Raw genomic sequence first — 14,932 nt, 5'->3', positions numbered from 1 at the left:
TTACACCGCCAAGCAACCTTAGGCCCTAGTATTTGACATAAATTTCAACTTGGTATCTCTATCCATTCCTGACAAAAACGCGTCTTAGCAGACGGACAGACAAACAGACGTATAGACAGTAAAATGATTGTATAAGGGTTCCGTTTTCACCGATTGAGGTACAGAACTCTAAAAATACGATTGGAACGGGCGCAGCATCACCGATATCGGATTGTGAACCAATAGCAACGCGTCGCGTAATCGGATGAATCACGTTTTTTGTTACATCAGGACGACGGTTGTATCCGGATAAGCAGTCATCCAGTGAACGGCCGCTCGAAACATACGTCACGCCACGGATGCTGGCCAATGGGTGCTGTATTATACAGGGCGATTCAAAAAGAATACCACAACTTTAGGAATTTAAAACTCTGCAACGACAAAAGTCAGAGCTAAGCACTGTCTGTCGGCGAATTAAGGGAGCTATAAAGTTTCATTTAGTTGTACATTTGTTCGCTTGAGGCGCTGTTGACTAAGCGTCAGCGTCAGTTGATGCTAAGATGACGACCGCTCAACAGAAAGCTTTTTGTGTTATTGAGTACGGCAGAAGTGAATCGACGACAGTTGTTCAGCGTGCATTTCGAACGAAGTATGGTGTTAAACCTCCTGCTAAGTGAACGTTTTCTGTGCCATTTCAGCCAATCAAGTTTTTGGTCCCTTTTTCTTCGGAGGTACTACTGTAACTGGACTACAGTATCTGGAGATGTTAGAGAATTGGCTGTTCCCTCAGCTCGAACAAGAAGCACAACAATTCATATTTCAGCAGGATGGAGCGCCACCACATTGGCACTTATCTGTCCGTAACTACCTGAACGTCAACTACCCGAGGCGATGGATCGGCCGCCAGGCAGCCCGTGACAGAGCACTTCATCACTGGCCTCCAAGAAGCCCTGATCTTACCCCCTGCGATTTTTTCTTATGGGGGTATGTTAAGGATATGGTGTTTCGGCCACCTCTCCCAGCCACCATCGATGATTTGAAATGAGAAATAACAGCAGCTATCCAAACTGTTACGCCTGATATGCTACAGAGAGTGTGGAACGAGTTGGAGTATCGGGTTGATATTGCTCGAGTGTCTGGAGGGGGCCATATTGAACATCTCTGAACTTGTTTTTGAGTGAAAAAAACCTTTTTAAATACTCTTGGTAATGATGTATAACAGAAGGTTATATTATGTTTCTTCCATTAAATACACATTTTTAAAGTTGTGGTATTCTTTTTGAATCACCCTGTACTATGGGGGACGCTCACCTGGGTTTCATGGCAACTGCGCTAGTAATCGTAGTAATCGATGACACCATGACAGCTATGGACTATCGGGTTACGTTCCGTGAGGAACATGGGTGCAATCAGCGACTTTTACATGATTTAAAAAAACTATGAACTACGTGAACGTTACTGAGAAGCACCTGCACCCATTCATGCTTGACTTCTTCCCCGACGGCGATGGCATCTTCCAGTAGGATAACTGTCCGTGTCACAAGGCCAGAATCGTACTACAAATGTTTGAGGAGCGTGACACGGAACTCACGTTGATGTCTTTGCTACCAAACCTTCCTGATTTGAAGCAAAACATCTGGGATACTATCCGGCGCCACTTCCGCGCCCACAAAACACTTGTCCGTAATTTGCGGGAGTTGCGTCACTTGTGGGTAATATTTGGTGCTACTGTTTGATAATCAACTGTACTGCTGTTCTAGATCTACCGCAGTAGGACAAACCTCAGGACTAGTCGCCGGTTGATTCCCATTACATAACCACAGTTCTACGACGACAACGACGCGACTCCGAACGATGGTTAACTTTTGCTTAATTCGACGTCTAATCTGCACTTATCTTATCTATTTTTTCATCTATGCACCGAATGTATAATCATCTGGACTGATGCAACACAAAAGACCAAAAACTTTTTAAAAAATTTAACTTTTAGTTCATTCGCTTTTTATAGTTTTTACAAGATATATAAATTAACTTGTGGATAATGTATGTACCTCTAGTACTCTGTAGACGACGCAGCAGTGTATTGGAAAGTGACATCGTTAGGAGCTTGGTACGAAACGTAGACAGATTTGATCAGTGCTTAGTGCAGAGATTGGCAGCTGACTCTCAGCACTCGAATGAGATTCAGTCTCGCCAGTTTCCTTGCTCACTCGTATCACTTAAAATTAAATAACTGAGGTACCAGTGATGATGGAGATACTAACCATTTAATCTTCACTTGTTCCAAGTTTCAACAACACAGAAAACAATTCCTCTGAGAATTGGGGAAAGGTTAGTGTATCACACCCTACATACATCACTGGTCTTCAAATAAACATGAATAGGTAGTTCTTAGATGTCTGATAAGATTTATTTTAGTCAGCAATTTTAAAATCTGATCTCAGACGTGCAGTTACCCTTTTTTTAATGATTAGATATAAAATCAATCCCATACAGTAGATGTTCCTGAGACATATTGAGTCTCATCTTTATCTAAGTTAATGATGTAGCGCATCTACCTAGTAATCAGGAGACCCGAGTTCGATTCCCAGGGCTGCTACAAATCTTAATTCATTTCTTCAGCCTAAATCATAATCATAAAGTTTTTTTGTGTCAAAGATGTTTGTTAATACTTTCTGTCAGCAAAAGTTTGATTATTATTTCTGTTTTTAGAAAATATAAGGCTATTTCTTTCTTTATATTAGTGAATGTATGTTGCCTACTTTATCTTGAAGTAACATATTCATTTCTGTTTTAAAAGCATTCAGTTTTTTGTAATTGTTGATGACAAATTAGTTTAATTATTGAGAACTAAACAATGCAATTTCTGATGGGTAAATCACGTAATACTTGATAAAGAGAATGGGATACACGGCCGTAGGGCGAACTAACAGTCACGTGACCAGCTACCGTACTGGGATAAATCTGCGCCCCTGGGAGATATGACAAAGCTTCAGGAGGCCTCTCCCGGTTAATTCTTAATCCATCTTACCTGTTATTTTTGTGTCACCCCTCTCTGTGCCTGCGTCCCTACTCTTACCATCCCCCGTGCTGCCCTGAGGAGACACACAATCCTGAGCGAAGTGGTATTCAAGTATCTACCCAGAAGAAACATAACCAAACTGCGCCCAATAAATATCCTATTGATGATATGGATAAATGCGCGATTAGGCAGCTCTTTCTGCGATACTCTGAACAATACAACGAAATACTAACTTTGTACAAACTTCACAGTTCCTACCTCACAGTACCGGACGTCAGGGCTACCAACAAAACTCAGAGAAAAACTGTTTATGAGATTTACTTTACAAAGGTGCCAAAATACGCGAATCATTGTGTGCTATACAAGAATACGTAATTACAGCAAAGTTATACTACGAGGGGCGCTCTGAAAGTAAATTTCGACATTGTTTTTGAGGAAGAAGATGGTACACTAGGTGAAGCAAACAAACGCCACGTGGATCAACACCCGCTGCTGGCCCAACAACGGAAAGGACCTGAGCGAAGGACGAATGACGCATGTGCAGGGCATGGAAGAAGAAAGAGAAGCAGCTGACCAGCGAGACCGAAATTATTCGACTACACATCACGATGGCAGACGGACATGTACTGACAATGTAGTCGCTAACCATCCGCATCCACGAATGTAAACAGTATTGTTAGAGGCTGTGCACCGAATTTTACCAGGGTAGTTCCTTCGAAAAAACTGAGTTGCACTTTGCAGCGAATGTCTCAATGTCAGTGGCGACTATGTCCAAAAGTGCAAGGTGTATAGTTCGTGATGCGATGAAGTGTTTGTTTCTGGCAATAAAGTTTCCATGTGAACAACAATTACTCAACTTATTTTCGGAACGTCCCTCGTACATTAGATTTTAGTGAAAAGATTACCATCAGTGCTTTATTTAGACGAAGTGTGGATTCATATGCAGCCCAATGTGAATAAAACTCGCTGCAGCGATAGAGTACATGAGTTTTCGTCAAATAAAAGTGACTCTCAGTGTCTAATTCCTGCGATATGCATGACATTGGCATGTGGACGTATAGAGTCCGACAGCGTTCCCCTAATAAGAATTTTGCAGTGTACGCTATTATAACCTCCCTTCTGTATCTCGAATGTGAACACGACTGTATTCAGGTCTTCGTTTGGCTTCGCCGGGTAAAATTGACGCTGAAGGACGAAAATAAAAAAGCGAAAACAAAAACAAATTCAGTGTAATAGACGGAAAACTACGATCTCGTTTAATTCCGCGATTGACGATATGTCACTAGAATCAGTTATAAACTTCAAGTACAGTATCTGATCATAAGCATTCGCACACCTGTTAATGGACATTAAGATGGCGTATGTCCACTTTTCGTCTTTATGGCTTCCTGAACTCTGATGGCTACACTTTCAATGAGGTGTCTGGAAGTCTGTGGGGGGAATGGCAGCCCATTCTTCCGCCAGAGCTGGAACTAGAAAATTTGGTGATGATGGACGCTGGGATCGGGAACACAGTCGACATTTTAAGACATCCAAGGATGTTTTAAGTCATCCCAACGGTGTTCCACTGGCTTCAGATTGGGATCCATTTCAGGACTATTAATGTCCACAAAACATTTCCTCATATTTGATAGTTTACGACAGGCTGCATTGTCATGGCCGATCGGAGTGGCCGAGTGGTTCTAGGCGCTACAGTCTGGAACCGCGCGACCGCTACGGTTTACAGGTTAGAATCCTGTCCCGGGCATGGAGGTGTGTGGTGTCAAATGGCTCTGAGCACTATGGGACTTAACATCTATGGTCATCAGTCCCCTAGAACTTACAAGGGAACCTCCCCATCGCACCCCCCTCAGATTTAGTTCTAAGTTGGCACTGTGGATAGACCTTGAAAAACTGAACACAGATCAATCGAGAAAACAGGATGAAGTTGTGTGGAACTATGAAAATATAAGCAAAATATACAAACTGAGTAGTCCATGCGCATCATATACAACATAAGGATAAGATGAGTTCCGGAGAGCCCTGGTCCCGTGGTTAGCGTGAGCAGCTGCGGCGCGAGAGGTCCTTGGTTCAAATCTTCCCTCGTGTGAACGTTTTAATTTTCTATTTTCAGTTTATGTGACAAACTCTTATGTTTTCATCACTTTTTTGGGAGTGATTATCACATCCACAAGAAAACCTAAATCGGGCAGAGTAGAAGAATCTTTTTACCCATTCGCCAAGTGTACAAGTTAGGTGGGTGGACAACATATTCCTGTCATGTGACGCACATGCCGTCACCAGTGTCGTATAGAAATTATCAAACGTGTTTTCCTGGGGAGGAAACGGTTGACCTATCACCTTTCGATCAAATGTTTTCGGTTCCCATTGGAGAGGCACGTCCTTTCGTCTACTAATGGCACGGTTTTGAGGTGCGGTCACAAAACACAGACACTAAACTTATTACAGTGGAAAGAGACGTCAATGCACGAACGGACAGATCATAACTTTGCGAAAATAAAGAAAGCAAACTTTTCGCTCCATGGGGGACTTGAACCAATGACCTCTCGTTCCGTAGCTGCTCACGCTAACCACGGGACCACAGCGCCCCTGAGCTAACGTTAGCCTTGGTGTTGCATATCTTGCACATGGACTACTCAGTTTGTATATTTTGCTTATTTTTTCATAGTTCCACACAACTTCTTCCTGTTTTCTCGATTGATCTGTGTTCAGTTTTTCAAGGCCTATCCACTGTGCCAACTTATAACTAAATCTGAGGGGGGTGCGATGGGGAGGTTCCCTTGTTAGAGCTACTTAAACCTAACTAACCTAAGGACATCACACAAAACCCAGCCATCACGAGGCAGAGAAAATCCCTGACCCCGCCGGGAATCGAACCCGGGAACCCGGGCGTGGGAAGCGAGAACGCTACCGCACGACCACGAGATGCGGGCTGTGTGGTGTCCTTAGGTTATTTAGGTTTAAGTAGTTGTAAGTTCTAGGGGACTCAGAAGTTAAGTCCCATAGTGCTCAGAACCATTTGAACCATTTTGCATTGTCATGCTGATACAAACAGTAATCGTTTTCGAACTGTTTTCCTGCTATAAGCAGTACACTATGCCGTAAAATGTGAGCATATTCTTCCGCATCTAGCGTTTCCGTAAGTGCAGTGAGAAGGCCACACACTAACCACGAAAAACTCCACCATACAGCAACACCACTTCATTCGTCCTTAACTGTCCTGCTCCGAACTTCGCTGTTGGCACTACACATGATGGCAGGTAATTTTTCCAGGCATTCGCCAAACCAAAACCCTTCCAAGGGTAAAATCCTCCAATAGCGCTGGCAGTTAAAACATACGTTTTTCATATTAGGTGCATTGTGCTGCCACCTACTGCCAGGTACTCCATATCAGCGACCTCAGTAGTCATTAGACATCGTGAGAAAGTAGAATGGGGTGCGCGCAGAACTTACGGCTTTCGAACGTGGTTAGGTGATTGGGTATCACTTGTGACATACGTCTGTACGTGAGACTTCCACACTCCTAAACATCCCTAGGTTTACTGTTTCCGATGTGATAGTGAAGTGGAAACGTGAAGGGACACGCGTACAGGCGTACAGGCCGACCTCGTCTGTTGACTGACAGAGACCGCCGACAGTTGAAGGGGCTCTTAATGTGTAACGGGCAGACATCTATCCAGACCATCACACAGGAATTTCAAAATGCATCAGAATCCACTGCAAGTACTATGACAGTTAGGCGGGAGGTGAGAAAACTTGGATTTCATGGTCGAGCGGCTGCTCAGAAGCCACACATCACTCCGGTAAATGCCAAGCGACGCCTCGCTTAGTGTAAGGAGCGTAAACATTAGACGACTGAACAGTGGAAAAACGTTGTGTGGAGTGACGAATCAGTGTACACAATGTGGCGATCCGACGGCAGGGTGCGGGTATGGCGAATGCCTGTTGAACGTCATCTGCCAGCGAGTGTAGTGTCAATAGTAAAATTTGGAGTCGGTTGTGTTATGGTGTAGTCGTGATTTTCATGTTGGGGGCTTTGCACCCCTCGTTGTTTTGCGTGACACTATCACAGCACAGGCCTACATTGATTTTTTAAGCATCTTGTTGCTTCCCACTGTTGAAGAGCAATTCGGGGATGGCGATTGCACCTTTCAACACGTTCGAGCACCTGTTCATATTGCATGGCCTGTGCCGGAGTGGTTACACGACAGCCGGCAGGAGTGGTCGAGCGGTTCTAGGCGCTACAGTCTGGAACCACGCGACCGCTACGGTAGCAGGTCCGAATCCTGCCTTGGGTATGGATGTGTGTGATGTCCTTAGGTTACTCAGGTTTAAGTAGTTGTTAGTTCTAGAGTACTGATGACCTCAGACGTTAAGTCCCATAGTGCTCAGAGCCATTTGAACCATTTTTGGTTACACGACAATGACATCCCCGTAATGGACAGGCCAGCGCATAGTCCTGACCTGAATCCTACATAACACCTGTGGGATGTTTTGGAAATCCGACTTCGTGCCACGTCTCACCGACCGACATCGATACCTCTCCTGAGTGCAGCATTCCGTGAAGAATGGACTGCCATTCCTCAAGAACCCTTCCAGAACCTGATAGAACGTATGCCTGCGAGAGTGGAAGCTGTCATCAAGGCTAAGGGTGGGCCAACACCATATTAAATTCCAGCATTACGCATGGAGGGTGCCAAGAACTTGTAAGTCATTTTCAGCCACGTGTCTGGATACTTCTGATCACGTAGTGTACTTCCTGTAAGAATAAGTGACAACTTCTTAAAAATATCGTGTATACATCTCGCATAATGACCATGACGCTAAAATCAGAAAATCAGAGAAATCCGCGGGCACCCTTCATTACACAGAGGAGCACGGAGGCCTGCGCACAGCAGATTTAGATGTAACTACTTTTTCTGAGTTATTTGGCCAAGTCCTTAGATTAAGATCAATATGGCAGGATAAACAGCCACGTCACAATCTGTTATTTACACAGCAACCTTGTATTGCCAGCGTGTCCGCGCTCTATAGATAAGCTAGCACAGCGATGAAGTAGCCCCGCGCAATAGCGACCCGCCCGGTTTGCCGGACTTGCAGCATGTCCCCGCAGCTCGTAAAGCCGCCCCGTGACAAGGCGGCCTTAATCGCGGCGCGCAGCGCCGAGGACGGGGCAGCGGCGTGCTGCAGAGCGCGTGCGGCCGCGCACCGGCCTGGGAATGGAAACCGGAAAATCTGCCGAGCCGGCCGCCTGCACCGGAGTACTGACCTCCGCCGCCGCCAGCGCCTGCACCTCCCTCGTCTGCAGGCGACTCTGCACCTCTCTCTCTCTCTCTCTCTCTCTCTCTCTCTCTCTCTCTCTCTCTCTCTCCCCCTCTCCCCTTCTCACCTTACGAATTAAAGCTCTGAAGGGTGAGGATCTCTCTGAGCACCAAGACAAGGCTGCTGGGAGGACACGGGTTACTCCTAGTAAGCACGTTTGTTTTCATATTCCTTTTCTTGGACCAAGGCCATTCATTCTGGCTACTCGTTGTAGTTGTCACACTACTCAGTACAAAGGAGGATAAGCTCAGCCAGTTTCGAATAAGTCTCGCCACATTGTTACACTCTTTTGTCGCTCCACTTACGTAATTTAACACTGATAATCCTATTAGACAGCTGGGCATTTAAATTGCTGCACACTTAAGGTAGCAACAAACAATAATCAAACTGGCACGAACTGTAACATATGCTACACTACATAAGTGATCAGCATTTCATCTCAGCCGCGTAAAATACACTACTGGCCATTAAAATTGCTACACCAAGAAGAAATGCAGATGATAAACGGGTATTAAAAAAAAATGGTTCAAATGCCTCTGAGCACTATGGGACTTAACATCTGACGTCATTAGTCCCCTAGGCTTAGAACTAATTAAACCTAACCAACCTAAGGACATCACACACATCCATGCCCGAGGCAGAATTCGAACCTGCGACCGTAGTAGCAGCACGGTTCCGGACTAAAGCGCCAGCGGAATTGTTGCAACCACCGTGCAATCGTCTGATGTACCGTGAATTTATCATGTCGTTTCAACTCAAAATGATGACAAAAAGATTCGCTGGACTGTGATGGGAGTCGTTATTTTTTTTAATACGCCTCGATGGCGAATTCTCGGTGCTGTGAGCTCCGCAAGGCCATAATTACGAATGGCCGTCCTTCCTCAATAGGGTGCGCGCATACGTATTTCGCGTAAGCGCAACTGTGGCACCGTACTACGTGACTCAAAACTTGCTGTTCATTCTGCCAGTCTCTGTATAACTATATAGAGCTAATATTTCGTAGCGACACGAAATATAACGAGCAGATAAAATCAGTGTTAGGGAAGCCTTAGATTTGTCAGAGGGGTGTATCTGTAAAGGAAATTGCATACAAGAGATTACTGCGACCAATTACAGAGGGTTGTTCTAGTATTTGTAGTCTTTATCATATACTTCTGAGTTTTAAACACTACCGCTGGCCACCAAGCTCCGCAGACATGAACGTTATCGGGCATATCTGGGATGCCTTGCAACGTGCTGTTCAGAAGAGATCTCCACCCCCTCGTACTCTTATAGATTTATAGAAAGCCCTGCAGGATCACCGAGCGAGGTGGCGTAGTGGTTAGCACACTGGACTCGCATTCGGAAGGACGACGGTTCAATCCCGCGTCCGGCCATCCTGATATAGGTTTCCCGCGATTTCCCTAAATCGCTCCAGGCAAATGCCGGGATGGTTCCTTTGAAAGGGCACGACCGACTTCCTTTCTCGTCCTTCCCTAATCCGATGAGACCAATGACCTCGCAGTTTGGTCTCTTCCCCCAAACAACCCAACCCTGCAAGATTCATGGTGTCAATCCCCTCCAGCACTACTTCAGACATTAGTTGAGCCTCTGTTACCTCGTGTTGCGGCGCTTCTAGTGCTCGCGGGGGCCCTGTACGATATTAGGCAGGTGTACCAGTTTCTTTGGCTCTTCAGTGTAGTTCGCGCCTGCAAATAGGCGACCCGTTGTACAAATGTGCAAAGTGGGCTGCTGTTGCGCTTTGCGGGACAGTTGGTGTCAGTGAACCGCACGCGAACATTGAAGTTTGCCGCGTCACACATGTAATGTGAGTTGAAAAGTTGGAGACTTGCTCTGTCCACTGATGTTTGTTCTGTTTTTATAATGTCATGTTGTTTTTCCACAGCCGACTTTCGAAACTCCAGAGATTCTAACGAATAACCCTGTACTTTCTACGCCTTGCCGCGTTGGAAAATGAAAAGTTGGGAAATATTTGTTTCATTTTGTTACTTCTGTATTCGAGAGTAATTAAAATAACCATGCATTAAATAAACAAGGATTGGAAGTGAAAGTGTTGCTCACAACCATTAGTTACATTCTAGGTTTTATATTAAAATTTTATACAGTTCGCCGACCGCGGTGGCCGTGCGGCTTAGGCGCTGCAGTCCGGAACCGCGCGACTGCTACGGTCGCAGGTTCGAATCCTGTCTCGGGCACGGATGTGTGTGATGTCCTTAGGTTAGTTAGGTTTAAGTAGTTCTAAGTTCTAAGGGACTGATGACCTCAGATGTTAAGTCCCATAGTGCTCAGAGCCATTTGAACCATTTTTTTTTATACAGTTCATAAACCTTAAATGCTGCTTTATTGGCTTTTAATTTGAAAACTGCTCTAAAATTCTGTTTTGAAGGTTGTTATCATACAACTTCCCCTGCTAGAATTCGCACACAGGTTCAGCCTAGAGATATATAGATCCTAAATACGTCCCTGGAATTGGCAAAAAGAGAATAACGATAAACGTAAAAAACTAAATGGGGTTTTCGAAAATAACTTCTGCTGTGTCTGAAAAGGAAAGCTTGCGAACAGCATATATTAACAGTATTAACATGTATTAGTGATATGTGGCGTCTGGACGCGAAAATCATTTCAATAACAGAATTTCTCAGTGAATTGGGTATTACTAGGTGCGACGGAGAAACGGAAAGAATAGAGGGGAATATAAAAGACACTGGAGGATAAGACGTAGCAACGACTGTAATCAAAACGAAAATGATGTGTGTGTGAGTGGGGAAGACAGCTGGGGATGGCTGTAGGATTGAAACGTTCCTTTCGTCTGTTCCTCTGGTCTCACAGGGCCGCACCAAGTTCCACGCTCTTAGCAGGGTGCGGCAAGGAAGACAAATTGCGGGAAACACTGTTCCCCAGATTTAATCTGAAGGGTTTATTGGCGTAAACGGATTAACTGTTTGCGCCGCCACACCATCCAGTAATGCTAAATATGGGTTGCCAGTTTCTCTTTGACTTGCGAGACAGGGTCGAGCTTCTCGCTACTCTAGAGTTAATAATTAAGAGCCGTGTAGCAATCCTACCGTTTCCAGCAATGTTCGGAGATCCGGCTGCTGGACTGTAATATATATACAGCTAATAGTTCGTAAGTCGCCTCCAACTGGTTCCCAGTAACTGCCGCAGATTATCTCCACAATAACAAAGCGAGAATATCGTTCAATGTTTCCACGGAAACGAACATAGTTCATCGGGTTCAATTAAAAACCTTGACAAATCCGTCTCGTTCACTAAAAAATGAAACGTCCAACTAGCTACTTGGTTCCACAACTCAGTTTTAGCACGCTCAACTATGGAGCACTGCTCGCTTGCTGACTGGAAGCATTCCTTCCAAATAAACAAAAACGTTGAGCAGTCCACACCCAAGTACAGCAATCGCCCTTGCCACTGCTCTCAGCTTTCCGAAGAAAGCCGGTCGAGGTGGCCGAGCGGTTCTAGGCGCTATAGTCTGGAACCGCAAGACCGCTGCGGCCGCAGGTTCGAATCGTGCCTCGGACATGGATGTGTGTGATGTCCCTAGGTTAGTTAGGTTTAAGTAGTACTAGGTTCTAGGGGACTGATGACCTCAGAAATTGAGTCCCATAGTGCTCAGAGCCATTTGAACCATTTTTCCGAAGAAAAGCTTCTTGCATTACTAAGTCTCCGAACAAAGAAACCAGTTATACTCATGAATTAGCGCATCCACTCCCTGGAGTCCACTAAACGCCGCACAATACTAATATTTAGCACTTCCAGTCATCCAGAATCAAGAGCAGAGTACAGGCGCCTTCACTGGCAATTCTTTGCTCCCTCTAGTAGCGCTTCCGTAAAGACTGCTTCCTGTCAGAGGCTTTCAGAAGTTTCTCTGCGAGTGTCGGAAAACGGAGGCTGTTATAGAGAGAATCATTCGAGCTTGAGGTAGCCTCGTATGCCCAGACCACTACCAATCCACAGTGATCAGCCACAACCTCATGATCACATATCTAATAGCCAGTATGTCCACCTTTGGCTCGGCTGCCAGCGGCGACGTTCGTGGCATGGAAGCAACGAGGCATTGGTAGACCGTTGGAGGTATTTCACACACAACTCTGGTAAACTCTGGGGAGCAGGGGTGATGGTGGTGTGGGAGGGGGGGGGAGGGGGTGAGCTCTGACGCCACGTTCAACAACAACCCAGATGTATTCGAACGGGCTCAGATCTGGGGCCAGCACTTCAATTGGAAATCGCCACGCTGTTTCCAGAACCACTCCATCACACTCCTGGGATCGTGACATTGGGTATCATCTCGTTGAAAAATGACACTGCCGGAGGAAAAAATGATCGTCATGAAGGGGTGTACGTGGTTTGCAACCAGTGCACGGTACTGCTTGGCCGTCTTGGTGCCTTGCATGAGCTCCATTGGACCGATGGACGCCCACGTGATTGTTCCCCAGAGCATAACGGAGAGCGGACAGCTTGTCTCCGTCTCGCAGTACAGGTGTCAAGGAGCTGTTCCCCTCGGAGACAACGGATTCACTCTCACCCATTGGCATGATGAAGAGGATATCGTGATTCAAATGGCTCTGAGCAGTATGGGACTTAACATCTGAGGTCATCAGTCCCCTAGAACTTAGAACTACTTAAACCTAACTAACCTAAGGACATCACACACATCCATGCTCGAGGCAGGACTCGAACCTGCGACCGTAGCGGTCGCGCGGTTCCAGACTGAAGCGCCTAGAACCGCTCGTCCACTGAGGCCGGCGGATATCGGGATTCATCAGACCATTCAACGCTCTGCCTCTGCGCCAACATCCAGTGCCGATGGTCACGTCCCTATTTCAGTAGTAGCTGCCCATGTCGTGGTGTTAACATTGGCTCGTGGGTGCGTCGCCTGCCGCGAGGGCCGTCGTTAGTAGTATTCGGTGCACAGTGCGTTCAGACACACTTGTACTCTGCCCCGCATTGAAGTCTTATGTTAGTTCCGCGACAGTTCACCGCCTGTCCTGTTTTACCAATCTGCCCAACCTACGATGTCCGACTTCGGTAAAGAGGGGTGGCCGCCCAACCCTGGTTTCGGCACATTTTGAGGACACTCACTACAGCACTCCTCGAACATCCGACAAGTCGTGCAGCTTCCGAAATGCTAGTGCCGAGCCTCCTGGCCGTCACAGCCTGCTCTCGGTGAATCTCAGGTAGACCGCGCACCTTGCCCGTTCTACACCACGGACACCACGCTCACTAATATTATATGCACCGTGCGTGTGTCTGACCAGCACTCATTCCTCGCCAGGTGACACTGCTATCGCCTGGAAGGGTTTACATCAGTAGTACGTCGGTGATTACAGTGTTGTGGCTGATGAATGTATATTATTATACTGCTATCCCGGAACCCAATACCAATTGCAGGTTGCCCATGCAACATCGTGCAGAGGGAACAAATATTTGATTTTCAATATTTCGCAAAATCATTGACCGAATTCAACAATTTAAAATGGCGTCATAATCTGCTTATTAAGAGGTACAAACTTACCTGCAATAAAATAAGTCTGTGTTAAAAAAGACAAGTATTACAGTTAGAAACATAGTGTTTGGCTTCAGGCAACGTAACTGACAGCGCATATACTGGGTAATCAAAAAATCAGTATAGATTTGAAAACTGAATATATCACGGAATAATGTAGATAGAGAGGTACAAATTGACACACATGCTTGGAATGACATGGGGTTTTATTAGACCCAAAAAATACAAAAGTTCGAAAAATGTCCGACAAATGGCGCTTCATCTGATCAGAGTAGCAATAATTAGCATAACACAGCAAGACAAAGCAAAGATGATGTTCTTTACAGGAAATGCTCAATATGTCCACCATTATTTCTCAATAATAGCTGTAGTCGAGGAATAATGTTGTGCACAGCACTGTAAAGCATGTCCGGAGTTATGGTGAGGCATTGGAGTCGGATGTTGTCTTTCAGCATCCCTAGAGATATCGGTCAATCACGATACACTTGCGACTTCAGGTAACCCCAAAGCCAATAATTGCATGGCCTGAGGTCTGGGGACACGATCCTCACCAAATGACGCGCGCAAGAAATCTTTCCCATTCTGATAATACAGCTTCACTAAAAGCGCCTTTTCAGGTAACGTCAACATGCTGCGACTGCTGGAGCATCTGATTCTCTCTCTCTCTCTTTTTTTTTTGTTCTTTATTGTGATATCATTCCCCTGCCCCATATGGGCAGGGGAGGGCTGTCAGCGGCACAATCCGCCGCTCTTTAGCCGAGTGACACGACAACTAAAACAAGAATAAAATGATATATACATAAGGAGATAAAAAAGGGGAACATAAAACAGAGTAAGTGGAGAAAATGGAGGTAAAATTACATTGACATGTAGACGTTCATGGGGGGAGATTCTCTCTCTCATTACAGCTCCTTTTATACGCGATGGTCATGCGCAGTCACTGACGTTTTGCTGTCCAGCGCCATCCGCCATCTGTCGGACATTTTGTGAACTTTTTTCCCCTATAAAACCCCATGTCATTCCAAGCATGTGTGTCAATTTTTACCTCTCTATCTACATTATTCCGTGGTTTATTAAGTTTTCAAATT

General features: G+C 45.5%; 1 protein-coding gene across 1 annotated transcript in view; it reads right to left on the bottom strand.

Annotated features, from left to right (window-relative positions):
- Window positions 1-14,932, bottom strand: part of LOC126189010 (LIX1-like protein) — a 326,396-nt gene that overhangs the window by 169,903 nt on the left and 141,561 nt on the right. The window lies entirely within an intron of this gene.

Source organism: Schistocerca cancellata, chromosome 5 (genome assembly GCF_023864275.1).
Source record: "Schistocerca cancellata isolate TAMUIC-IGC-003103 chromosome 5, iqSchCanc2.1, whole genome shotgun sequence".
Classification (NCBI taxonomy): Eukaryota; Metazoa; Arthropoda; class Insecta; order Orthoptera; family Acrididae; genus Schistocerca; species Schistocerca cancellata.
The sequence above is the reverse complement of the archived record's forward strand: the minus strand, read 5'-3'. Positions and strand labels throughout refer to the sequence as shown.